Source organism: Marmota marmota, unplaced genomic scaffold (genome assembly GCF_001458135.2).
Source record: "Marmota marmota marmota unplaced genomic scaffold, marMar, whole genome shotgun sequence".
Lineage (NCBI taxonomy): Eukaryota > Metazoa > Chordata > Mammalia > Rodentia > Sciuridae > Marmota > Marmota marmota.
The window spans coordinates 47,353,240-47,380,126 of NW_025999968.1; the positions used below are offsets into that span (position 1 = coordinate 47,353,240).

The following is a 26,887-nucleotide window of genomic DNA, read 5'->3' on the forward strand; positions in this document are numbered from 1 at the left end:
GCTTAAAATGATGTGGAATTCTAGATTTCAATTGGTATTTTCATTACCTCTTTGCATGACATTACCATAACTGTATTACTATTTTTATTTATTTATTTTTGTTGTTATTATTGTAGTTGCTTTTTTGTGGCGCTGGGAGTGGAAGTCAGTGTTGTATGTGCTAGGCAAGCACTCTACCACTGAGTCACATTCCCAGCCCTATTTTCTTATGTTACCAAAAGAAAAAATAATGTCTATTTTTAACAGGAAATCACCTGGATTAGCTAAGATATAAGCAACACTCAAAAAGAGTTGATTACTTTCAAGTATAAGACTGTGTGGGACAATATTTTTTGTTATTGTTGAGTTTGAAATGAGTTTAATATAGTTAGGAAGAATTCAGCACAAAATAGAGTTTTAATATGCTCATAGAGGAACATATTAAGTTTTATATTACGCTAATATTCATTTTATAGATATCCAACTTTTCTAAAATTTACTTTATTAAAGCATGGTTTATATGTAATATAATGCACACATTTTAAATAGATGTTATATGGATTATGACAAGTGTATAATTGTATACTGTGGGTTGAATTACATGCCCCTCAAAAAGAGAGATTGGAATTCTAACTTCCAATATCTCAGAATGTGACCTCATTTGGAGAAAAGGCCTTTATAGAGGTAATCAAGTTAAAATGAGATCATTAGGGTACTCCCTGACCCAATATAACTGGTAACCTTGTAAAAAGGGGAAGTTTGGGCCTAGATACAGACATGGACAGATGCCATGGAAGACTAGATTTATTTGCTTCCACGAGCTGAACAGCTACCAGCAGCTGGGAGGGAGGGGCATCAAATCTTTCTCTGAGGCCTTCAGAGGAAGAATGGGCAATGCCAACACATTGGTCTTGGACTTCCATCCTCCAGAGCTATGACACAGTAAATTGCTGTTGTTTAGGCCCCTCCATTTGTGGCACTTTGTGATAGCAGCCTTAGGAAACTGGTATCTATATAACTCTACTCTCTAAATAAGACATAGACTATTTCCATCACCTGGAAAATTCCCTTTTATCTCCCTGACTTCAACCTTCACTCCTTATTCCAAGCAAATACAATCTGATTTCTATATCTACAGATTAGTTTTGACTAGTCTCAAACTTTGCATAAATAGGAACCCAAAGCATGTTCTCTTTTTTGTCTGGTTTCTTTCACTCAATATACTAATTTTGAGATTCTTCCTTGTTATCGAGTAGGTCAGATAGTGTTTTTGGCTTTCCTTTCCCCAAATTGTTGCAGTGATTGATTGTAAATATGTTTGTCGACTTGTGCATTCTCTATTCCATTTCCTGATTATTTTGAAACACCATTTTATATATTCTGGTAGTCCAAGTATAACTTGAGAATAAATAATAAGTATGATATTCAAAATACATTATTACTGAAAATCAACTTCAGACTGTAAAGAAAGAAAATTTATCCAGTAAGCCAGTAAGCCATAACAAGTTTGATACATCTCAATGCAGAGAAGGCAAATGATGTCTTCCAAGGGGTCATTCCAATTGTGCAATTTTGCCTATTGTGCGAATTCAAATACTTGAAAAATTGACACGTGCTCCAATTCTGGAATGATGCCTTGTTTTGCTTCATATTTCCCTATTCCTGTTATTTTTCCCAAATCACTCTACACAATGAGCTCTGTTATCCCTCCAGGCTGAACGTGAGGCATCAAATATTTATGACACGTTAGGCATGTAGCCCAGTGGGAAAGCACTTGTCTGGCATGCATAAGGCCCCAGTTTGATACACACACACACACACACACACACACAATGTACGCTCACAGGGCTTATCTTTAGCTGTCATCCTCCTTCCATGGAGAAAATAATGACTCTTTTTTAAAAAAAATTAATTGATTTTTAAAAATTAAATGATAGTAGAATGCATTACAATTCTTATTACACATATAAAGCACAATTTTTCATATCTCTGTTTGTATATAAAGTATGTTCACACCAATTCATGTTTTCATACATGTACTTTGGATAAAGATGCCCATCACATTCCACCATTATTGCTAAGCCCCCTGCCTACTCCCTTCCCCTCCCACCCCTCTGCCCTATCTAGAATGTATCTATTCCTCCCATGCTCCCCCTCCCTACCCCACTATGAGTCAGTCACCTTATATCAGAGAAAACATTTGGCATTTGATTTTTTGGGATTGGCTAACTTCACTTAGCATTATCTTCTCCAACTCCATCCATTTACCTACAAATGCCATGATTTTATTCTCTTTTATTGCTGAGTAATATTCCATTATGTATAAAAACCGCATTTTAAAATCCATTCATCTTCTAAAGGGCATCTATGTTGGTTCCACAGTTTAGCTATTGTGAATTGTGCTGCTATAACCATTGATGTGGCTGTGTTCCTGTAGTATGCTATTTTTAAGTCCTTTGGGTATAGACAGAGGAAAGGTATAGATAGGACAAATGGATGTTCCATTCCCAGATTTCCAAGGAATCTCCATACTGATTTCCATATTGGCTGCACCAATTTGCAGTCTCATCAGCAATGTATGAGTGTGCCTTTTCCCCACATCCTCCCAAACACTTATTGTTGTTTGTCTACCCCTCACACATCAGATAGAGCACTAATCTCTAGGGTATATAAAGAACTCAAAAAGCTAAGCACCAAAAAAACCCAAATAACCCAATCAATAAATGGACCAGGGACCTGAACAGACACTTCTCAGAAGAGGGTATACAATCAATCAACAAATATATGAAAAAATGTTCATAATCTCTAGCAATTAGAGAAATGCAAATCAAAAGTACTCTAAGATATCATCTCACTCCAGTCAAATGGCAGCTGTTATGAAGACAAATAATGACTCTTATATTAAAAAGTTGCTATACAAATTCTTTAATAGGTGGCACCAGACCTTAGGTATACTATGTGCTAATTTTGTGTTTGAGAACACACTGTGCCCATTACAATTATGAAATTCTTTAACCTGTCCCTTAAACATACATAGACTAGTGATTTTTTCCTGTGCTATTTTAATTCATTTGGAATATTTTTTCCTCTGCTACCTATAGATCTGTACATGGATTTCCATTTCTTCTATAAAGCACTCCTTAATAGTCCCCTCTGATAGTGACTATTCACATGGTCCACTGTACTAACCACTATAAGCATAATGAGCAATCTAAATGTCTGTTGAGAGAGCAACGTATTAGTAATTTAGATTTGATATTTTTCTTCTGAACTTTAAGTTCCACAAGGACAGTGCTAATTTCATATATAGTAGAAGAATTTTTTATGTGAATAGATGAACTTCAGAGTTCCAGCTACATGATCATTTTAAAATGATTTTCTAATGAACTTTCATTTGGTAAAATTTCCAAAGGTCTATCCTGATTAGAGAGACGGATGCTTAGTATGTATAAGTGTTAGGATGTGATTTCCTTGGGATTGGAGGTAAGGCTCTGCAGCTTTTATGTCTATAAAACAGGGAGTCATTAGAGGGAGGTCTTCAAATGGAGAAGCCTGAAGGCAGTGGAAGGCAGGACAGGGTGAATGAAAGCCTAAAAGAAGGAAGAAGTTGTAAAAATATTGTAAAAGTTTTGAGTATGAGGATTTAGATTAGAAAAAAGAAAAAAAAAAAAAAAACAATAAAAAAGAGGAGGGCCAGAATGGAGACATTCAAGAGAGAGGTTTGGTGACCAGTTAGATAAAGGGATTTGGGAAGAGAGAGCTCCAAGACAACTTAGGGTTTAAAATTAGAATATTAATATTCCCCACTCGCCAGTTCTCCAACTCACTTTCCCCTCTCTCCTTTCCTTTCTGTAAGTGTAAAGAAAGTCATAGAACCCGAACAGTGGCTTCATGATTTATCTTCATTTGTGGGAACTTAAAAAAAATGATACACACTGTCACTGCATTGGGTAGACATTTAAAATTAAGGTATATTTTAATAATGTTTCAATGTATAAGCAGGTGATTTTAATTCCTATACATAAGCACAAGAAGATTTACTTGGTGAAAAACCAGGTCTCTGAGACCCTTATGGAGGAGGACAAAGTAAAAATGTACCATGTGGAAGGGGGACGTGACAAGGGGGAGGGCCACTGGGAATGTTTTTGTGCAATCAAGCTGAACATACTCATATTCTGTTAACAAGTGCTGTGCAGACATTATCTAACCATTGCTCTTAATAAGTAGCATTTATGATGAGTCTGATGTCCAAAATCCCTATTGGTTTCTCTATACTTCATTGCATTTTGGTAGAATTGCAAAGATGTTTAGTTTTGAAGAAACACATTTCCTGTATGTTTACATAAAAAGATAAAGAGATTTGGAATTTTTAAAAATGTTCACAAAGAAGAGAGAATACACAGTATTTGTCTTTCTGTACCTGGCTTATTTCACACAATGTAATATCCTCCAGTTTCATCCATTTTGATGCAAATAACAGAATTTAATTTTTATTGACAACTGAAAAATGTTCCATTATATACACCACATTTTCTAGTGCTCACTGTATGCATATGCTGAAATATCACTCAGAACCCCACTAACATGTAAAATTAATATATGTTAACAAACCAAAAAATAAATAGGGGAGAAATAAAATGAAATAGAAATACCATAGACATCAAAATATTACTCATACTATCTTTATATGATCATAATTATAATTTACCTTGTAGCACTGTATCATCTTCACATTTCACTTTTTTATTTGATGCTTATAATAAAACTAAGAAGGCAACATTATTACATTAATTTTATAGATAAAAATTGAGCTTTTGACATGTAGGCAATGTCAAAGATTTCTATAATTTACGAATAGCACTTTTTCATCTTAATTCTTTGTTTAGAGTTCCTTATTCCTTGTGTGTGTGTGTGTGTGTGTGTGTGTGTGTTTGGCGGTTGATAGTGGGAATCGTTAAGTGTTAATAGGAAGACACTCTTTGCCATGCCAGTTGCCCCTCCTGTACTCCAACTCACACACTGTGAATTCCCTGGTAGTGGTGAGAGCTACTGAGCCAAGTGTGTTCTGACCCATTTCTCCTCCTTCAGACTCTGCAGGTTGCTGTGACCATCTCTTTTCTTTACTGTTCCTGATTGGGCAAGCTGTGGATGTATCTGAGTTTGCTATATGAATGGCTGTTTTGTCTCTGAGGTGGTTTCCCACACCTGATCCCTCTGGCATTTGGAAGGTGACGGTGGCAGTGAAGACTAGGACAAGAAGTAGGCAGCATGTGACCTTGGTCAGAAGTCCCAGGAAGGGGAGGTCTTAGTGGAAAAGAAGAACAACTCATTCCCTCATGTCTTCAGGTTCTGCCTATAACATTACTGTGTCACCTCCATGCCACGTCTTTGGGTCCCAGTCTGATCTTGACTTGTGCGGACAGACCGCAGTTTTGCCCTGACTCAGCTGGATGCTGCTCTGTCATGGACTGTTCTCTCTGTCTTTCCCCCCTGTTCCAGAGTTCCCACCAGCCATGTCTCTTTAGCAGTTCTAGCTCCAACAGATGTTGGCCTCCTGCCCCACGACTACTCATCTCTGTCCCTCCGTTTCTGTTCTAGCCCAGATTTCCCAATCTATGTGACATTTTCTTTCCAATAGGTATCAAGTACAGAGCGTTTTTCTCTTTTCAATGCAAGATTTCCTCCTGTTTTAGGACAATTGGATTCCATCCTCTGAAGCTGTTCTTGGGGAAAGAGCCAGTGAATGACACTGGATATCATGCTTTCCCTCCTGTCACCACATCTGACTGCAATTTTTTAAAAAATATATTTTTTAGGTGTAGACACAATATCTTTATTTAATTTATTTTTATGTGGTGCTCAATATAGAACCCAGTGCCTCACATGTGTGAGATAAGCCCTACACCACGGAGCCACAACCCCAGACCATGACTGCTTTTTTTTTAAATTGTTCTAATTAGTTGCACATGACAGTAGAATGCATTTTGACACATCGCACATAAATGTTGTATAACTTCTCATTCTTCCAGTTGTATGTGATGTAGAATCACACTGCTTGTGTAATCATATATGCACACAGGGTAATGATGTACAATTCATTTACAGTTCTTCCTACCCCCAAACCCCTCCCCTCCCTTCACTGCCCTCTGCTAATTCAAAGTATCTCTATTTTGCCCTAGCCTCCCCCTTAATTTAAATTAATATCTGCATTTCAGAGAAAACATTCAGTCTTTGGATTTCTGGGGTTGGCTTATTTTGGTTAGTATGATGTTCTCCAACTCCATCCATTTACTGGCAAATACCATAATTCATTCTTATTTAAAGCTGAGTGATATTCCATTGTATATATACACCACATGTTCTTTATCCACTTCTATTGAAGGGCACCTAGGTTGGTTCCATAGCTTAGTTATTGTTAACTGAGCTGCTACAAACATGGAAGTGTCTGAGTCACTGTAGCATGCTGTTTTTAAGTCCTTTGGGTATGTATCAAGGAGTGAGATAACAGGATCAAACGGTGGGTCCATTACATGTATTCTAAGGAATCTTCACATTGCTTTCCATAGTGGTTGCACAAATTTGCAGTCCCATCACCAATGTATGAGTGTACTTCCCCAGAATTCTCACCAATATTTATTGTTGTTTGTATTCTTGATAATTGCCATTCTGACTTGAGTGAGATAACATCTTAGAGTAGTTTTGATTTACATTTCTTTAATTGCTAGAGATGTTGAACATTTTTTGTATATTTGTTGATCAATTGTATTTCTTCTTTTCTGAAGTATCTGTTCAGTTCCTTAACCCATTTATTGACTGGGTTATTTGCTTTTTTTGTGTGTGTTAAGTTTTTGAGTTCTTTGTATATCTGGGAGATTAATTCTCTATCTGAGATGAGTGTGGCAAAGATTTTCTCCCATTCTGTAGGCTCTCTCTTCATATTATTGATTGTTTCCTTTGCTGAGAAGAGGCTTTTTAGTTTGAATCCATTCTATTTATTGATTCCTGATTTTACTACTTGTGCTTTAGGAGTCTTGTTAAGGGAATCAGATCCTAAGCGGATATAGTGAAGATTTGGGCCTACTTTTTCTTCTATTAAGCACAGGATCTCTGTTCTAGTGCCTTAGTCTTTGATCTACTTTGAGCTGAGTTTCCTGTAAGGTGAGAGATAGGGGTTTAATTTCACTCTACTACATATGGATTTTTAGTTTTCCAGCTCCATTTGTTGAATAGGCAAAATGCTTTTGGTGCCTTTTTTTAGTATGAGATAAATGTATTTACGTGGGTTTTTCTCTGTGTTTTCTATTCAGTAAAATTGGTCTACATGTCTGTTTTGGTGCAAATACCATGCCTTTTTTGTTACTATGGCTCTGTAGGATAGAGTAAGTTCTTGTATTGTGATACCTACTGCTTCACTCTTGTGAAGGATTGCTTTGGCTATTCTGGGTCTCTTATTTTTCCAAATAGATTTCATGATTGTTTTTTCTAGTTCTATGAAGAATGTCATAAGAGGAATTGCATTAAATCTGTATCACACTTTTGGTAGTATGGCCATTTTGACAATATTGATTGTCTATCTAGGAGCATGGGAGATCTTTCTGTCTTATAAGATCATCTTTAATTTCTTTCTTTAGGGTTCTGTAGTTTTCATCATAGAGGTCTTCAATCTCTTTTGTTAGGTTGATTCCCAAGTATTTTATTTTTTGAGGCGATTTTGAATGGTGTGTTTTTTCTAATTTTTCTTTCAGTAGATTCATCACTGATATATAGGAATGCATTTTATTTATGGGTGTTGATTTTATATCCTGCTACTTTGCTGAATTCATTTATTAGTTCTAGAAGTTTTCTGGTGGAATTTTTTGGATCTCCTAAATATAGAATCATGTCATCAGCAAATAATGATAGTTTCATTTCTTCTTTTCCTATTCGTATCCCTTTAATTTCTTTCGGTTAATTGCTTGGGTAGAATTTCAACGACTATGTTACATAGAAGTGGTGAAAGAGGACACTAAGAATGGACAAGCTCCAATAGGAAGTGTGAATTAGATTCAAACAATAATCTTGGATTATCTACTCAGTGACAAGTGACAGCAGCTCTGATACCTACCCCAAATCCTCTAAATAGATCATTTGAGGCTGAAGCTCCTGGTTTCTTCTTAGTACATTAAAAATAATATAATCCATGTACATTAAAAATTGCATAAAATTGACTTGGCCATAAAACATTTTAAGAGGCTCAGGAGATTTAGCCATCTCATTCTCGTGCTGACTTCATCATTTCTGTGACTGCTCTAGTGACACTGAACACAGCTGATACCAGTGTGGGTGGGGTGCCAAGCCACCACCTCAGCACCATTTCCACCATAACAGGTTTCCATAAAAAACTGAAGCCGAGAGAGTTGAAGATGAGAAGTGCTATGTTTAGGATGAGAGGTTCACATTCCAAAGTGTGGGAAATTGGCATTATTTGGGTGGGAGTCTCATGTCTGATGCCTCCAACGATGCCAGCTGGTGGGGAAATTCAGGAACAAAAGGAACCAGTGATGGTCGTAAAGGTGGCTGTTAGGAAAGTTATGATATTCAAAGGGATATGCCCATCTCAGCTACATATGAGCTCCCCTGGAGCCCTTTTAGAAGTAGGTAGAGAATTGGTACAGTGAGTGGGGAGCCCAGTCTGGGAGATGTTTTATGGAAATTAAGGGAATAGGACAACTCACTCCCAGGTGGGAAGTTCAACTAATTGAAAAGGATTCTGGCCTATATCAAGATATGCAAAGGACATGTACATCCCCCATAGTGAGAATGGGGGAAGCTGTCAAGGCTGTAGCTAGGAGGTCAGGGAGTCATAGGAGGATTTCAGACCTAGTATAGGAATAAATTCTCTGTGGACATGCAGCTGGCCAGAGGTCTCCAGGTCCATTAGATAGCAGCTGTTTTAGTTCCTTCTCTGAGACCTCTCTTGGTTGAGATGAAATCAGTAACTTGATGGAACTGAATTTCTTCATGAAAGGAGCTAATCACTGCAGGAGAAGAGAGATGCCTCAGGGAGTAACTGGGGTAATATTGTGATAAGACAGAGTGATAAACTGTCCCGGTTTGCCTGGACTAAAGGGCTTCCTGAGACACAGGACTTAGAGTTTTAAAACTGGAACAGTTCTGTGCAAATCAGGATGCACTGGTCATACTATAAGGAAATATATTTGATGGTTTTGGTCAAATATCTCTTTCCATTTTATTCAACGTAAAATAGAAAAACCAACTAAACAAAAATAGCTCTGTGTTTATACAAAACATGAAATGTAGAACTGGTAGTAATCTGGATGAGAAGTAAATATTCACTTATTTCTTATTGATACATACACAATCACAGATTTTCAAGGTTTTGAATTGAGAAGGAAGTTAGATGTCATTTAATCTCTCACTTACGTGAATGATAAAATTGAGAGTCAGGAAAGTTGGATAAATAACTGAAATTTGGGTAGCTAACTAAGAGCATGGATTTTCTGAATTCAGATTCTTCTCCTGCATTTAATGATATTTTTGTTATCTCCAAATATTGTTTTCCTTTTTCTTCTGAAAAGAGATTTACCAAACATGGGATGTTTTTTTTTTTTTTTTTTCAGTTGGATTCAATTGGCCTTTTTCATAAGGTTATAGTAAAATCTACTCTAGAACTGTAAGGATGTCAAGGTATAATATCCTTACAGTTCTACTACTAATGCATTACGACATTAACACAGTTAAACAGCAGGAAAAGAGTATCAGATAGTGTTTGTTGTCACCCCATTTCTTAGGTAAGTTGAAATGAAGAACATCATGAATTCAAGGAGTCTAGCAGCTCTTCTTGACTGCTCAATATCTCTTTGTGGTCCTTGCTGTAAATCTTTGGAATGGAAACTTGGCTCTGGAATCAGTCAATCTACTCTTTGCTCCCTGTTGTCATTTTGGTTACTGACTGGGCTGTAAGTCATGCTCAGGAGGAAAGGAAACAAGGCACTGCACAGTGACCAAAGCTTCGACCCTGAAAACTGTAACAAGAGAATTCCACACCTGCAGAGTCAGTGAAAATGACAAATAACTCTTTAAACTTCAAAGTTTAGGGGAGCAGATCGATTTCAACTGGAGGGTCAGCTTGTCATTTTTCATTCCATATATTGCCAGGTCCATGATGTCTAACATGCCCAGAGTAGCTCCTGGGGGATCATCTGCCACTGAGAGTCACAAATAGAAGGATGTTTTGAACAAGTCCCTAGGTGAAATGTGCTCATAATTTAAAGGCGCTTCGGTTGAGTAATAGAGAAAAAACATTTCAGATTTTACACTCCTGAAAATTTATGCTAGAAGACTATCCTTGAAAGAGTTCCTTGTTATTTTCCTTGGAACCCTTTGAGGTTAGATCAAGAATAAATTTGTTCTGGATTAAAAATTGAAAATACATATTCATCTTTTGGTATTTGAACATTACAAAATTACCAAATGACAGATTAAATAAATAAATATTAACACAAATGACTTTTTGTTGTTGTTGTTGTTGTTTACATGACATCAGAGATTTAGTTTGGTTGAATTGACTGATTTCTTTGTCCAACACAATACCCTGGCTATTTTGAAACTGAGAGATTTTTTTTTTTTTAATGAAAATTCTTCCATCTGTTCCCAAGGGTATATAAAGTATTTTGAATGGCAGGGAAATTAAAATAGTTGTTACCAGGGGCCAAAGATTACATATCTGGAATTAAAAATATGTTCTCACATACTAGAATCAAATTGTAGGAAGAGAAATTGATTTCTAAAAGTTAAATGGTCTGTCTCCAGAATTCCAAGTAATATGTACATTTTTTGTCTATCACCCCAAAGTTTACCTTATTTAGTACAGCAAATTTCTAGATAGTTCTAAAAGTCCCTTGGTGGTCAATAGGTAATCTCTTATTCGAAGTTTTCTTCTTCTTTTTTTTTAATTTGGATAATATCACCTCTATCATGGTCTTACATAAATGCCTAGCTCAGTGTTATGTAAGTGGTAATAACTAAGAGGTTCAGGTTTCAATATATATAAGGCTTATTAAATACAAACTAAGTGAAATTCATTGTTTTGGCTATTTACTGTTTTATTTTAAATGGTCACACTGATTTTACTCCACCCCTGGTATAAAAGACCTTGCATGTACTTGTTCAAGATAATTAAAAATTAGTTTCATAAGATGATCAAATTTAGATAGTTAATATACTGGGAACTTAGAGATTGCTTTCTCAGACAGAGTGAAAGTTTATCTCTATAATATATCGTTTTCAATAAAGGTTCATTCCTTACATTAACAACACCAAGATTTATTACAAAGGAAAACCCAATACAGCACATCTTGTCAGATTAAGGAGCTCCTGAATCAACCTTCAGAAGATAAGTGGAGCTTCTGAGTGCACAGATGGCACTGCGTGGGGCACTGCCAGCAGGCAATCCTAATTATGCCTTCCTCTGGCATGTGACAATACTTCCCCTGAAATATTGTGGGCAGAAGCTCAGGACAGCAACCAATAGTGTGCTTTTCAGATAGGTATGTTGTATAGAGGCTCTTTTCTGCTATGTATAAAATTGCCTGGTTTTATAATTTTCTTTAATGTGATTCAAGTCAATTTTGTAATTTTATCATGACTTTATCTTTATCTAATCAATAAAACATGAAAGGAAGTAAGAAAAACATATTCCATGATTTGGTGCAAATGAGCAGTATCTGTTTTCTGTGGGCAAAATAAGGATGAAATCTTCATATATTTTCCTATGCTACCTCACTGCATGAGAGGCAAGTGAAACTACCCTCTAGTTTCAGTTTTTTCTCTGTGTAAAAGCGGAAAAATTGTAGCCAGTACTACTTTTTAGAAGGATACTGAAAAAAAAAAGCGAGAAAATTGCTTAATATAAAACATTGTAACTACATTTTATACACAAAAAGGTTCCCAGAAGTTTTTATTGTAAATCTAGATTATGTGAATAGAAAGCTAAATTCACTAAGTGAACTGGTTATTTGAAATTTCACTGATTGTTCTTCTTATAAAAACAGATTTGCATATCTCATGCTCGCTTAAAGCACAGCAGAGACTATCAATCAAGGAAACTTCTGTGTAACAGACTTTATGAGGGTCTATCATTTCCATGTTTTGCCACGGGAGCCATTCTGCATCTTAGATGAACATAGTTCTCCAGTAAAACATGAAGCTGGAGATTGGGGGAACACTAGCTCCTTTGGCCAGGAAGTTGCCAACTCTTTCAAGTCCAGGCTCTGCAGTCCTAGTTGATCCTCCTGACTGGTGATCTAGCCGTGGCAGAGGTGTATCCCGTCATTCATTGCAGGATGGCTCAACCACTCTGACTACAGAGAACTTACTGCAATGTATGTGTTTCTGTTATGTTCTGTAGAATTCTAGGATACTGCTGCATCTATAGTCCTGGTGCATTTTACTCAGTAGGATCTCAGGAAAAAATCTGGATTGTGACTAAATGAACATGCTCTCTCCAAACCAAACAAGGCAAAACAAACAAAAATCAACAAGGCTCATAGATGTGCACACTGTGGGGATGGGGAGTGAATCAAAGTACTGACTATTGGGCCTAAAACTATACTGGATTTCTTACATATAGTAATTCATGTGTGAAAAGAATATGGTCTGGGGATCTTATAGAATTTACAAAGAGTTGATTCAAACCTAGTGACAAGCAGAATTATTATAGTGAATATGGTAATAGACATAAATGTGAAGGCTTAAAGACCATGTTTACTGAAATTGCAGTTTTGAGCTATATCCATTAATCTGACAACCTTACTCCAAAGAAGAAACATTCTATGCTCACCCATGTGGCAATTGTACCACAGGACATTAATAATTGTGTTAGGAAAAAGGTTAAAAGCATCCCCATGGCTAGTGTCACTGCCATCATTGTGATACCTTATATGGAAAAAATGGAAATGAACGGGGCAAACCTAATCCCTTGCAAGGTCTTCAAAAGCAGAGTTTTCTCTGACCGGGGCAGAAGGGGATGTCAGCAAGATGTGAAGCATAAGGTTTCATTATGCCACTGGCATCTCTGAGGACAGAGAAGGCCACATGGAAAGACCAGGTATCAACCCTTAGCAGCCAAGCATGATCATCAGCTGACAGCCAGAAGGGAAAGGGGGACTCAGCCTCTGGTTGTCATGGAACTGTGTTCTTTAAACCACATGGATAAATGAATTCTTTCCCAAAGCCTTCAGATAAAGGCCAAGCCCAGTCAACACTTTGGTTTGAGCCTTATATAATACTAAGTGTAGGAGCCAGTTGAGCCCACTTGTGAGCTAATACGTGGGTATGTGCTAAGCTGCTGAACTTGTGATAATTATTTACACAGCATAAAAAACTGAAACAATGGGAAATAGATCTAGCTCCCATTTGGGGCAACACTATTGTTATGGTGTAAACATGAGGTGCCTCCTAAAAGCTTATGTGTGGGACAATACATGCAAGAAAGTTTAGAGGTGAAATGATTGGGTTATGAGAACCTTAACCTAATAAGTATATTAATCCCGTTGATTAAATTAACTGGGTGGTAACTGTAGACAGGTAGGGTGTGACTGGGGGAAGTGGGTCATGAGGTAAGTGCCTTTGGGGTTTATGTTTTGTCACTGGTGAGTGGGGAGCTGTCCCTGTGCTTCCTGATGCCATGTCCTGAGCAGCTTTCCTCCTCTATACCCTTTGGCCATGATATCCTGCCACACCTCAGGCCAAGAGTAACAGAGTCAGCTGTCTACAGATGAAACCTCTACAACCATGAGCCAAATAAACTTTACCTCCTCTAAAATTGTTCTGGTCAGGTCTTTTGGTCAGAGCTGCAAAAAAGCTGACTAAAGCAATTATGTTGAACAAAACATCCAAGAGAAAATTAGGCCTTTAAGAAAGTATTGGAAAGCCACCTTGTTTCAGGTTTGTGTCTCCTTGTAGAAATCATCTTTTGGTATTTCCTTCCTGAACTGAATAGAGACTACAGAAATTTTTGAGTCATCTTTTCAGTAACAGCTCAGCAGAACTGCCTTTCATGCTTGAATATGGAATGTTCTTGGGGAAGACTGAATAATTTGACTAGTCCTGTTGGTACAGGTCTTCAAATTTTCCTATTAGGTCATCTGTCGTAACTAGCATATGATCTAGCCTCTCTCTTCACTTGTAGGAAATAATAGCAATGGCTCTGTTAAATTTCCTATCTGCAAATTACTGACATTCAAAAAAGGAAGAAAAAGGCAAACTCAAAAAAAAAAAAATGTTCCAGGCAAAACAAATATTCCCAGTAGCTGACTAATTGTGTTTTGTAGTCAAAGTCTGATGTGGCACTAGAAGCAAATGGGGCCATTTTGAAAAGAAGTCTATCCAAATCAAAGAATTTTTCCTCTGAAATGATCACACAACTCCATCTGGATTCACTTGACTGTTCTTCTGGAACAAGACTTCTGAATAGAATAGCAGAGAAAACTGAAGTGGTGCTGTCAGTCAGTTTAGTAGTTTGATGTATGATATATATTTTCCCTCCACTTTTGATGTAGAATAGATTTGAGGGTATCAGAAATAGGTTTCAACCAACAGTTTCCTATTCCAACATTTCCAACATGTGATGTATTAAATGTAGCCAAAATAATATAATAATTGCTTTTGAAAATACTAATGTTAAATCCTTTATAAATAGCATGCCTTATGGTAGATAATTGCTGACAAACTTGATTTTCTTAGGTAATTTCTCAAAGTGACAACTGTGCCATATGTAACGTAAGTTTCGTTTCTCTCCCCAATCTATATGACTGGAATCATGCTGAATACTAAGGCCTTCCTCATATTGTATAAGGTGTTCTAACATTAATACAGAATACTATTTTAAATTAAATTTTATTTATCTTTTAATAGGCATACATTCACAAAGTTCAAAATTCAAAAGTCATAAAAGAATATTCATTGAAAATTATCCTTCCTCCATGGTCTTTCATCATCCAGTTTTATTTCCTGGACATGACAGTGCCACTTGTTGCTTGGTTATCCTTCCAGGGATATTATATGCTCCATATACAAAAATAGACATACATACATGTACACACACACACACACACACACAAAGCCAGCCTGCCAAATCTGTGAGTTCTACATTCACGGATTCAAGCAACCACAGATCAAAAATATTTGAGAAAAATATTTGTTTATTTACTAAACACATACAGACTTTTTTCTTATCTCGATTCCCTACACAATATGGTATAATAGCTATTCATGGGGCTGGAGTTGTAGCTCAGTGGTAGAGTGCTTGCCTAGAATGCTTGAGGCACTGGTTTTGATTCTTAGCACTGCACGTAAATCAATAAAATAAAGGTTCATGGACAATTAAAACATTTAAAAATAACTATTTATTTAATAGGTACATTGTATTGTGTATTATAAGCAATCTAGAGATTAAAGTACACAGGAAGAAATGCATAGGTTATAGGCAAATGCTGTGCCAATTTATATAAGGGGCTTGAGATCTTCAGATCTTGGGATCTGTTGGGGGATTCTGGAATCAATCCCCCAAGGCTACTGAGGAATAAATCTGTAGGAATATGATATATGCTAGGTTCTTCTATCTGAGAAGCCATGAAAGTAAAAATCTCAGGGTTGTCTGGTTTCCCATGTGGTGTTAACTGCCCTGAACTTCCAGGGGTAACACCTATCGAATGACTAAAAGGTTTCCACAGGTGCACCAGGTAGCAGCAGCAGTAACAGAAATAGGGAAGCCTGAGAACATGAAATGGCAGGTGGGGGATACAGAGGAAAGGTGATGTGGAGCTACACCTGATAAGAGGTGGTGGTGGAACAATGGCTGAAGTAACAAGGTTGAACTAAGAGAACATAACATAAGTGACATCCATCACGGTGACTGTGTTGGTATGAGTATGCACAGCTCATCAAGATTGAATTGGGGAAGGGAACAGTTGTTACTGAAATCCTAGCATAGCACAGATCCAAATTTTAATGCATTTTTTAAATTCTAGAAGTAAACTCATCTGGAAATTTTTACTTCTTGGACTGCATTTTCTTTTGGGTAAAAACTGACCGTTTTTAATAATTTTTAAATGTTCATTCTGATGGCATTAAACACATTCACATTTTTGTGCAACTCAGTAGACTTTAGTAGAAGAAAAGAAAGACTGAAATGTTTACAGTTTTTCCAAGGTTAAAATTTGTTATTTTAAGCTTTTTTTTCACTTAGATTCTATTGTATTAAAAGAGTATGACTGAAGGATTTTGTGAATTTGCCTTCTGTGCATTCTATGCCATGGAAAATCACTGGAAGATGGTATTATGTCTGAATTCTAGAACTGCATAAATGGCTGAAAAATTCCAGAAGCGAAACCAACTCAAAATGGCCATTACAAACGGTTCTCAAATTGTTATGTTTTTCCTTAACAATTGTTGACTTTGCAGTGGTGTGAAAATGATACACATCCATTAGAAATGATACTTAGAATTTTGAATTTGGGGGTCTTTCAAGCTAATGATGGGCAGTGGGATGCTTTGTAATGACAGTGGCAGTGGGTCATGGCTCCTAGTCAGCCATGCCATCACCAGTGTGAACACGTGGTACTCCTCCGTGGGCTGCCTTCCTAGGCTCTGAGGTTTGGCAGGTTAGGTATAAGACATTTTTAATATACAGTGATTTCAACTCAAAATGCATAACCCCATTGTAAGTAAGTTGAAGATCACTTGTGGTTTATTCTTTGTTTTGAAAAGCCCCATTTTTTCAGTGTTATAATTATCAACAAATTAATTATAGAAATTAATGGGTTTTGCTGTGACATTTCCATACATGCATGTATTGGGCTTTGATCATATCCCCCTTTCCTTTTCCTACCTTCTCTACTTTCAAGCCATTTTTTCTTTAAATTTCCACATATGAGAAAGAATATGCTGTATTTGTCTTCCTGTGTCTGACTTATTTCCCTTAACATTATGTCCTGGGGAAGACAAACACACAATGTTTGAACCACTGCCTATGGGCAAATATATTGGGAAACATTGATTTGGGGCATGTTTATGGATCCATGTTTATGGATTGTATTGAGATACAATTTACAAAAACATCCAAGCTATATGATGGGAATGAGGGCCCTATCATTGTTATAATATAAAAATAATTTTATACTGTTTCCTAGATATATGCTATTCTGAGTCCTCCAAATTCTTCTTTCACTCTGCCCTGGGTTATCTTCAGCTGCACCCATTTCTACCTCCCACGTATGCGGAGACTCAAGGACCATGTTTGGACTAAGCCAAGTGCCTATAGGATTGCCTTATCTGTTAAATTTAATATTTTATTTATTAATTTAATTATTTGTATTTCTTCTATTTTATTATCTCTCCTTTAAACAATTTGGAAGAAACTAGACCATTGCACCTGTATTCACAGTTTAGCCCAAAGCAGAAGTCATATTATTCTGTCTAGTTTGTTGTCCTGATGGACAAATACTGGTGTTTTCCTGCCCAGTACATAATCCATCTTCTAAAACAATAGCTCTCTTCACCACTGAACACACAATAAAGCATATCTGACTTGAGTTTAGTTTTCAGAAGGGCTTCTTTTGAAAATCAGTGGAAAACTATCCAGAGAGGAATTGCAATGCAAACGTACAATATAAAAATAGCGCCAGCTGAGATGATAAAAAAAGCTTTGTCAAATTGCACATAATGAAGTCAATGATAGATAGTACTTGGAATCAGTTCTCATGATTCTTAATTGATTCACTGACAAACTGCTCATGCTCCACCAAAGACTTAGAGACACTGGTAGCACTACTCTGTAGTACCATATATCTAAGTTTACAATCTTATTTGCAGGATTCTTGAGCATTTGAATATTTTTTTTGCAGATTCCCTGGATTTCAAAGAAGTCTCTTGTTTTGTTTGAATTTGAAAAAGTGCATCCCTGTTTATGACTTTTTAAAAGTCTTTTATTAAGAATTATTTACCAACCAGGCATGGTGATGCACACCTGTAATCCCAGCAGTTAAGGAGGCTGAGGCAGGAGGATTGAGAGTTCAAAGCCAGCCTCAGCAATTTAGTAAGGGCTTAAGCAACTCAGTGAGATCTTATATCTAAATAAAATATTTAAAAAAGGGTTGAGGATGTGGCTCACTGTATTCAATCCCTCATACAAAAAAAAAGAATTTTTACCAATTTTCTAAAACTTCAAAAATTTAAATTTCCCCTTAAAATACATGAAAATTAATATTTTATTTGAATTTATCTAGCTTTAGAATTTTAAGTTAACTTCTGTTCATGATTAAAAAATCAAAGTACTATTTATCCAAAACATAATGCCAATTTTTTAACACACACACACACACACACACACACACACACACATATATATATATATATATATATATATATATATATATTAGTTGTAGATGGCCACAATACCTTTATTTTTCTAAATTTATTTTTATGTGGTCCTGAGGATCGAACCCAGTGCCTCACACATGCTAGGGAAGCACTCTACCACTAAGCTGCAACTCCAGCCCAACATTTTTTAAAAAAGAAATAATGAGCCCTTTTGTACAACAACCTAAAGATAAAAATATTTTAAAAACCCTTAAATCTATTTTCCTGGATAACAAAATTCCCAGATAGAATTTTTGTTAAACATATATCACAATTCCTCTTGTTTTTCTGCTTTATATAATGTGGACATAAAATTGTTTTTCATCTCTCAGTTGTGGTAGCTGAAGAGAGTTTCATCAGGTGGATGATCATTATGTGTAATTATGTTGATTTTATTTTATGTTATATTCAACATTGCAATTATGATTAGCAGGCATACATCTCTGCTTATTTGTTTTATTATTTCTTGCAGATAATTTCCTCAATGTGGAAACTTGGAGTTAAAGGATGATGCCCAGTTTGCATTTGGATGCCTGGTGCCAGGCTGCTCTCCAGGAAGAGCTGCCCATTGCCACTTAATAGGTCCCCCGTGCACCCATCTCCCACTTCTTCACCAGACACGTACTTTTTAGAATAGTTTCCAATAGATTAAGAAGGCTGCCAAAATTCTGAAGTCTTGAATGGGATTAATTTGACTGTGAAGTGTGATTATGTTTTCATAAGCAATGATTATATAATTCAGTGTTTTCCCAGATGAAAATTTTCCAGTTTAACCCGTAATATAAGGTTGTTAGAGAGTGGGGGAGAGATAACAGTGCATTAAATTCTGGTCACTGAAACATAATACTGTATTCACTTGTCTTGTGAGAACAGTGCCAACTCTGCAGCTGAACTAACTTTCGTTTAAGTTTCTCCTTTAGAAATTCTGATAAAGAGTATTGAAGGCATTGCATTATTTTTTGTCAGCTTAGGTGATAAAGGAAAGCCTGAGCCTTGCTTTTTCAGATTTCTTCTGATGGAGTTATTTTTGAATCCTTTTTCTCCACTTTCTTTTTCGATGCCAGAGCCCAAGAGAAGCACAGTTTGGTTCTGATTTTGATGTTAGATGGTTTCCAGAAACTGGGCCAACAGCTCTCATTTAAAATATAATGACTGCAGCCAGACATATGGCCCTCTTCTCTGGTGGAGTGAGACCCTGCCTAGGACTGGATCTGGGCCAAATGACAGCTAATGACACACCGGACTTTAATTTTTTTCTGTTGTGGACAGCTGCTGTGAATAAATTGCGGCAAAAGACGGATCAACACACACAGCTATTTCCCCATGGGAGAGTCTACCCCTTGTGACTTTCTCTCCTTCTACACTCTTTCTTTGCTTTTCTGCAAAGCCCAAAGGACAGAGATGATTTGCTTTTATTACTAGCCTTTTGGGCATGCTCTGACATTTTTCTTTAAGGGAGTGGGTAATGGAGTAAGATTGAACACTTAGGATATTTTGGCCTTGTATGAAATCTCTCCTTTTATTCATATAACTACATGAGACAGTATATTAGATTTCTCCAGCAAAGAACCAATAGGGTGGGCGCTTGTGTGTGCGTGTGTGTGTGTGTGTTAATGAGTGTAGAGTTTAAGGAATTGGCTTATGTGATTGTAGGGACTGGCAAGTCCAAAATCTATAATGTGGTCCAGGAGGCTAAAAACTTGGGCAGGGTTTCTATATTTCAGTCTTGAGGTGAAATTGCTCCTTCCTTAGGAATCCTCAGTCATTGCTTTTTAATATCTTCAACTGACTAGAAGAGGCCCACTTGTATTATGGAAGGTAATTTGTTTCACTTACAGTGAACTGGTTGTAAATGTCAATCATATCTACAAATACCTTCACATCAGCACATACATGAGTGTTTGACCAAACATCTAGACACCATAATTTAGCCAAAATGACACAAAATATTAAACATCATGGAGAAATCTAAGAAGTGCAGAAAAATTAATAATCTACACTAAGTGGCTTATGACTTACAGATGAGGAAACAGAGTCCTAGAGAAATTATTTAACTTTAAGCAAGATCCTGCAGCTTGTCAGGAGTGGAATCAAGATTCAAATCCATCTCTGACTGATGCCAAAGTCCACAATGAGCTCACTGCACAAACAGACACACTCTCACACGCACATGCTATGCAAGTTCTCCCCCTCACTCTCCTCTTGCCTTTTATAGTCAAATTCCTGGAAAATTCATGTCACACTAGAGGAAAAATGTCCCAGACCATCTTTTGTTATCACTGACATTTGCCAGGGGAGGCTGTGCCATAGTGTGTGGGCAAATTGAGTCAGAAAGGAAAGGAAAGCAGTTGTCATGGGGAATAAATCAAAACCTTCCAATTTTGTTTGGGCCCCATTTTTAAAAAAGAATTCCACTGATTTTGGAAAAATAAAAATTTTCAGGGATTTGTATTTATGGCTGAGTCTAACATGTGCAGAGCATAAGGGAAAACTTACTAACCATGTCAATTTGTCATGATATTTCAAATTACTTGGGAGCAGGGATCAGCCTCCTTCTCAAGCACTTCAGCATTTTATAAAGAGCCTCCTTCCTCTCCCCTGTACTTCCCTTTCAGGAAAGTTAGAAGGTTCTGTTTTTCACTGGCTCCATGTTAAGAAATTGGGTGGTTCGGTAATTTCAATATTGGGCTCAATTAGTTTTCATTGTGTATGTGTTGAAAAGATTCATGCCACTCAGAAATATAAAATGGGAAATTTAAAAGGTCAGAAGTGATGAAATGGCTCTGCTTCATTAAAATATAAATATTCAACCCATAACTTTCCTTGCTGTGGCTTAGTATTAGAAGGCAAACTTATTATTCTGGAGACAAAATGGTATTCCTTAAATTGTCTTTATATTTCATTTAAAATGTCCCCATTTCTTTGACTGATTTTATAGGGCTAAATTTTAGAGACAGCTGGAAAATACCACAAATTACTGACTCAAGGCAAAGGTAAATCTTATAATGAAAAACACTAGCTATTTTCAGATTCAAGGTTCTCCTTTACCTATTTTATGGGATTAAAAGCTTAAAATCTGATAACTGTCATAGAAGACATTTGATTGTTTTGCAAATTTTATTTTATCATTGACTAATTGTAGGGTGAGCAGTGATTTATATTCATAAGCATATGTATTCTCTAGATTTGGTATCATATGGATCTGTTACAGATTCTTAAATAATCGCTGACCTCTATAGCAATTTACTCATCATTGGTAAGGCAGAGACTTAAAAATTCATGGTATGCTATGTTACTGAGCATTTAGCTGCTGTGACCAAAGTGACCAGAACAACTTAGGAAAGGAATTTTTTTTTTCTTTTCTCACAGTTTCAGAGGTTTGGTCCATGGTCAGCCCACTCTGTCACTCTGGGCCCCACCTGAGGCAGAGCACCATGGCAGAAGAACATGCAGAGGAAAGCTGGTCACCTTATGGCAGCCACCAAGCAGAGAGAGAACAAAGAGGAGCCTGGGGACAGGTTATAATTCCCAAGGGCAAACCTCCAGAAACCCACCTTCTAACCACACCCACTTGCTTACAGTTACCACCTAGGACAACAGTCCTTTCAAATTATTAATTCATCAAATGGATCAATCCATTATTTAGGTTATAGCTCTCATAATCCATTTATTTCACCTTTGAATATGCATGTAGTAATATAGCAGATTTTGGTGGAGCATCTCATATTCAAATCATAATGTATACTAAAAATTCCTACTTTAAGAGATGTAGACACTTCTTAAATTCATTTTAAGGGGAAAGGATAATAGGAGGGACAATTGAGTGGTCTCAGACCAAGCCAGTTTCCCCCTTTTCTGATTTTATAGTTCTTAACAATAACTTGTAGAATGCGCTAGGAACGCAGCCTCCTGAGATAGAGAGGGATGGTAGGAACAGCCCAGGCCTTGCTCTAGACCCTGCCCCAAACAGGAGGCTTTAGTGCAGTATATAACCTTGGGGTATAAAACTGAGGCATACCACTTTCCAGGGTCCTTCAGCCACAGTGCAAATGGGGCAGGCACAGCTCAGACTCCATCCACCCATAGCAATTTTCTGAGCTTTGGGGGTCTGATTGTCAATAAATCCTAGGCCGCTGTCATCCCTTGGCCCCCATCTGTAAGTGATCAACCCACTTTCTGCAGCTTGTTGCCTGTGATTGTGTTCTGCCTCATTGGACTCAGGGAAATTGGTTCCCAGTGCACAGTGGGCCTGCAGTAAAATAATATTTTCCATTTTTAATTTTATATGAATACTAAATATCTCATGGATCACAAAAGCTTTAATAAATGAAAGGCCTGTATTACATCTCAGTTCTACAGAAAGCTGGTAAAAGTTCTGTAAGAACATTCATACAAACCAGGGACTCATCCATCCTCACTTTTATACTATCTGATGCAAACTGTTGTCCCTTTTTCCCCTTCCATAGAATGAATGGAATGAGCTGTGTGTCTTGCTGCAGTAGGATACAGGTGGTTAACATCTGGAAGTGTAGATAGACCCACACGAAGAACTGGTGCTCCAGTCCAGGGCACAACAAATAAGCTGGTAGAAAATTTCAGAGGTAAGACCTAAGGGATTTTGATTTTAGTGTTGGAGATCAAATTTGGGGCCTCCCATATGCTGGCCAAGTGTTTTCTCACAGAGCTACAACCTAGTCCTACCCAAGGACTTTTTTACAAGTGAAGATGAAGTTTTGAGACCTGATCTTGTGCTGTGAAATTTTATTTCTGGTTGTTTCTTGTTGGCGGGCTAAGAAGAGCTGGCTAGAGCTTTGCCAGTATTCTCCAGGTACTGGGAGAAATGTTGAAGTAAAAAATATCTTTGGGAACATAACTCCCCATGCTGAAGCACTCTGCACTGTATTTCAGTACCACCTCTTTGCCAGCCAGTTCCAGCTGCTCCCTAACAACCAGCTACTTATCCAGTCTCTTCGAGATCTATGGCAGTGACCTCAAATTTCCAAAATGTCCTGTCTCTTCCGTAGTCTAAAAATGCCCATTAGGGATGTGTTGGATGAAGTCCTGTAAAGAAAAACTGTGCATGTCATATTGGCCATCCATGTGCTGAAATCTCAGGTTACCTGTTTGCCTTAAATCAATATCTGTTTCACAGCTTCCCGGCAACCAGCAAGCTCCTATGTGAGGATAAAAATACAGTTATATAAGCAGAAGCACTCTAGTACCTGAAGAGCAATACATTGTCATGTATACAAAATGTTATACATTGTAACAAAGTGATATATATTAATGATTTTATTTTTTGAAATAAACACATCATAGTAACATCATAAATCTATCCATACCAATATCTACCTGTTTATATATCTCTTCTGTCTCAACATCCTCTGGTGACTTTGCATTTCTTTCAGAATGAATTCCAAAATCCTTATTGTGACTTATAAGCCATTACATTTCCTGGGCATAGATTCTTGGGTGACCTGATCTCCATCCTCTCTTTGTTAAGTTCATTCTTCTGGAGCTATAAAGGACTCCTTGCTCTTCCTTAAATAAGCGAAATCTCTTCCCACCCCAGGCTCTTGGCACTTGCTATTCCATTTTCCTGGCACACTCTTGCTCTCGGTATCTGTCTATTAGACTCACTCCTATGAGCATTGTGTTGAAAGTCTCCTGATCTTCCTATAAAGAACACAGCCTCTGGTTTTGCAACCCTATCATTCTTTCTCTTTTGACCTTCTTTATTTGTGATAGAGCTTTTTCACAATTGATGTACTACTTATTTTGATCCTTCTCCCACATTAGAATGAAACTCTAGGAAGTTTTTGTCATCTGGAGAATCCCCAGAACCTACGGCCATAATAGCACATAGGAGGTGTTCAACTGATAGATGTTGATCGAATGAAGGACCATTAGCAAAAGTAGGCCTATGGGGTACTACGAGTCTTCTCTTTGTTTACTCAAGGACGATTTGTGTCTTGTACAAGTGTGAAATAGTTGAGCCATGTTACCGAACAACCAGCAAGTAAACTATAGATGCATAACCAATAAGTATGATAAAACCAAATGAAAACCATCAATACTGTCACATTAAAGTAATAAAAAATTCTCTGGTTTCAAAGATAAATATTCTCAAAGAAAAATTCTTTAGGTCGCATTAGCTATGAGCCTAAAACAAAGAAAGACTGGGATTTTACCCTTTAGTACTCCTGTAAAACTTATGTATATAGAAGATCTCATATCCTTCCTCCATGTTGACTGGTGTGAGCACCAAGCCTGCTGCTTCCTTAGTCTATACCCAGCTGAGTCATTCATTCATAGGTCTGTTTTCTATTGCTATAACGAATGTCTGAGGATGGGTACTATATAAGAAAAAGAGGCTTATTTGGCTTACAATTCTGGTGGCCAGAGGCAAATAGCATGGCACTGCTGGCCCCCTGGCTACCCCACAAGACAGTGGAAGAGTGGAAAGGGGACTGGCTGCATGCAGAAAGGGGTAAGCATGTGGAGTGGCCACACATGGTAACTATCCACTCTTATGAGAACTAATGCATTCTGTGAGATCATTCCAAGGGTGATGACTCCAGTGACCTTATTACCTCCTAGTGGACTCCCAACTCTTAAAGGTTCCACCATCTTTTAATATTGCCATACTGAGGGCCAACCTTCCAGCATATGAACACTCCAAGGGTGCAGACAAACTGTATGTACACTTCAGCACTTTCCCTTCCACCATGTCAGCATCCCCGCCTTTGAGATCATGGGTTCAAGCTTACTGACCTCTAAGTTTTCATGTGAATAGTTGTGTCTTCACAGCAATTCCTACAATTAAATTTGGTGAATAGATTTTGTATTGACCTTCATTTTTCATGTATAGTTATAAGGCTTAACTCACTTAAACTCGTGCTCAATGCATGTAAAAAGCCAATGTTTTTATTCCCCGAGACATACTTCAAACCTGGTGACATGGGAACAGCTCTGCCTGATTGGACTTTGTCCTAATGAATGGAGACCATAAAAAGGACTTATGTCCAGTATCAATTATTCATACTCCAGCAACTTGTGCATCCACCAACTCACCTCTTCACCAACAATAAAATACAGCTTCTCCCTGAATAAACTGCAGGTGACTGTCAGATGAAAATATTTCCTGACTTAACATTGGCTATTTGCATCTATCTCTGGAGGCAGTGGCATGTGGCCATTACCTGGGTAAAACATAGCTGTCAAAGCAGAACTGCAGCAAGAGGCTAAAACACTGCTGGAGATATCCTTGGCGCTTACCCACCATCTCACAAGTTTAAAGAAGTGAATTGAGGTAGACTATTTCTTAATACTCCTTTGTTCCCCAGATTGACACAGTCAGCTGGTGTATCTTAGGGTTATTAAGTATCAGAAACATTTCAAGAGTAAGGATGCCTCAGGTGATTTTTTATTTTTACCTTTCTGGTTGACTTTGAGGTACCTTCAGGAAGCAAAATCTTGTGGGAAGGGTGGTCCTGGTGTATTTGGGCAGGACGGTTCCTTATTGTAGATGACCATCTCCTTCAGTGCACTGAGTACCAATAGCATAACTTAGGTACCAACTAAAGTGCTACTGCAGTGTTTCAAAGACCCCTGGTCTGGGTGCGAGGAGTGGTACCAGCCTGTGTTGTGAATCTTGCCCGTTAGGAAAGGTAGCATGGAAAAGGGGGTGGGGAGATAGCTTTTTGTGATAATAGCTTTTTGTGATGATCACTTTGAACTAAAGAACTTTGGGCTTAAATCCACCTTTGCTCTCATAAGAGCACTTGTGCCACTACATTCTATACCCTAATTTGTAGATCTGTAAACACATTCAACAATTCATTCAACGTATGTTTCTTTCTGAATGCCTGTACCAGGTGCTGGCTATAGAGTTGTGCATTAAATAGACATATCCCGGCTATAAGGGATTTTAAAGTTAGTAGAGAAAAGGGACAGTACAGGAATAAGTAAAGAAATACATGTTTAATTTCAACTTGAGATAAGAGCTATGAAGACAATACTTGGGAAGTAGTGGTACAGAATAATGGACAGGATTGTTGGACAGCTACTTGAGTGGGAATATCAAGAAAGCCCCTTATTTAAGGTTGAGCAGAAGAATGAGAATGAGTCAGCAATGTTCCAGACAGGGATCAGCATGTACAAAGGCCCTGATCTTGGAAAGACTGGGACAGTAATAACCTGAATCAATAATTGTACAGAGAAGTTGCATTGTGTAGTGGATAACAGCAAAGATGCTAGGGTCCTAATGCTCAATGTCAACAATAGAACAACTACAATACACTGTAATAAAAGTTATGGGAATGTGGCCTCTCTCCTTTCAATGTATCTTATTGTATTTTTAGCTTTTCCCTTAAAGGAAGCATTTTATGATTTCTCTTTGGCATGTCTCAAATGCCAGCATCACTACTTTTGTTCTTTGGTCCACTATTAAGTAAAAATAAGTATCACTTGAACACAGGAACTGTGA

At 37.4% G+C, this 26,887-nt stretch overlaps 1 long non-coding RNA gene across 1 annotated transcript in view; it reads left to right on the forward strand.

The window, feature by feature from the left end:
• Positions 1 to 23,080, forward strand: part of LOC125616929 — a 205,242-nt gene extending 182,162 nt beyond the window's left edge. Inside the window, exons 6-7 of the long non-coding RNA XR_007347711.1 lie at positions 21,769 to 21,917; positions 22,866 to 23,080. This is a non-coding gene — a long non-coding RNA (uncharacterized LOC125616929). The remainder of the gene's footprint in view (positions 1 to 21,768; positions 21,918 to 22,865) is intronic.
• Positions 23,081 to 26,887: the final 3,807 nt, after the last annotated feature.